This window comes from Marmota flaviventris, chromosome 13, assembly GCF_047511675.1.
Source record: "Marmota flaviventris isolate mMarFla1 chromosome 13, mMarFla1.hap1, whole genome shotgun sequence".
Lineage (NCBI taxonomy): Eukaryota > Metazoa > Chordata > Mammalia > Rodentia > Sciuridae > Marmota > Marmota flaviventris.
In genome coordinates this window covers 45,987,955-45,989,983 of record NC_092510.1, presented here as the reverse complement: position 1 = coordinate 45,989,983, position 2,029 = coordinate 45,987,955, and the positions used below count along the sequence as shown (strand labels likewise).

The following is a 2,029-nucleotide window of genomic DNA, read 5'->3' as shown; positions in this document are numbered from 1 at the left end:
AGAGCAAGTTAAAAGAGGATGTTCTTTGCTTAATTACCAAAGGGAATGTGCACAGTTGATTTCTAGATCATAAACTGAAACACTAGTGTTTTACAACTGCTTTTTTATTTTAAACTTGGACTGAAATATTCATTTGCTGCCCTCATAAAATGCAATGCCTAGATGAGTATATCCTTTTTACTCACTCATATCTCAGAAAGGATTTTTTAGTAATCCTTTTGAATTTTCCATGTTATTTAATGGTAAATGTTAATATTTTCCCCCAACTTTCATAGTATTTGTAAAAATATATTTAATTACAATTAGTATTGAAAAGATTCTTTGTCAACTTCTAATTCTTAAAAAATGATGATTTTAATATTTGAAAGGACTTAAATTATTTTTGTTATTGTTCACAATGTCAAACAATAAAAAGAAAACTATTTTTTATTTTTAAGTGAAGATAGCCAGTGATTATAGTCATCTAAAAGATGTGGGTCATGAATCTAACTTCATTACACAAAACATTTCCCATATTAAAAAATACGTTTTGCATTTTTCTTAATTTCTTCTTTGTCAATGTTCTAGTGTGCACTGCACTTTTCAAATTGCTTACTCTGTGATTTATTCACAACTTCTAGAATGTCATTAAACTTTATCTTTTAGAATAATAAAATAGGTGCTTACCTTGCATGCACATAGGCCCTGGGTTCAATCCCCAGCACCAAAAAAAAAAAAAAAAAAAAAAAAGAAAATAGTAAGGAACAGATTATTCGGCAATAAATACCTTTAAAATGGGAGGGGGAAAGGAGAAAGAATCTAAGAAGATCAGATGTGAACCATGTATAATTTATCTAATGTATGGTGAATTTCATATAAATCAGTACAGAAAATATGCAATAGAGGTCTTCTATTGCCAATAAAATATTACAAATTGATTTTGTAATCAGAATGCTTGTTTCTGTGACTGGACACTTAGATCTTCCCATCATTCTAATAAACTGTCTCTTTTTTCAGAGACAAAGATGACAGTCAAACATTTTCTGATATCCTTGATTTTAACTGCTGTAGCCTATTGAATCAAAGCAACCCAATTTGAAAAAAGTTGTCGTTTCCTTTAAGAACTAACTCATCTTCCTGGGCTTAGGATATGGATCAAGCAACACCTGGCCTCATCTGAACCCTGTAGCTGTATATTTCATTTGGGAACTTTCTGATAGCAGAAGGGCCATCCTCCTGAACAATGAAATAGATGGGGAAGTGAATATATACAGCCCTCATCTTATGATGAGCCCAGCATTGATCCCTTGGATATGTTCTGTACTTAACTATGTAGATGTGTTTGTGAGTCAGAGCCAGTTTCTTTCCATTTCCCCACCATCTAAACCCAGAGCCTCTTTTCCTTTCCAAAGGAGACAGAGTTCTACATATATGTGATTGAAGTCCCTTCCTGGGGTTGCTCCGCTGCCTTTCACAATGACTGTGCATCTTTAGAGTGATGTCACTATTTTCTGGAGTGTCAACAGTCTGACTACTGAGAATGTTTTTTATTCTCACAGTAGATGCAACAAAAAAACAGAAAGCATGCATCCTTATGATCTTAATTCTTAAATACAGATCAAATATTGGTTCATTTTTCCAATTTTTTGTTTTGAAAACTTCCTGTGTGCATTGTTTAATCTATCCAATGAATTTAATGAACGTTAACCTGGACATATAGTGGAATCATAAATTTTCCATATCTTAGCCAAATATTAGAAGTGATACAATTCTTCCTTTCTTCCTAGTTACACCATTCTTGTACTGATAAGAATATGAAGACAGATATGACATATGGTTTGTATATAGCTACAGACTTGGAACTTGACCTTGACCTCATGCTGCAAAGTACAGTAATGATTCCTGTATAATGTACTCTACTGCTTCATTTTCTGAGAATTAACATTTAAAAGTTCAGAGGGCCCTCTTTCCTAAAAACCTGGGCATAAACTTTATAATGACTGTCTTGAAACTATGGTTAAAAAACAGATTGGAGATTAATATGAAACTA

The 2,029-nt window shown here is 32.6% G+C and overlaps 1 pseudogene; it reads right to left on the bottom strand.

Annotated features, from left to right (window-relative positions):
• Positions 1-967: 967 nt before the first annotated feature.
• LOC139701479 (large ribosomal subunit protein uL6 pseudogene) lies at positions 968-1,569 on the bottom strand (annotated as a pseudogene).
• Positions 1,570-2,029: the final 460 nt, after the last annotated feature.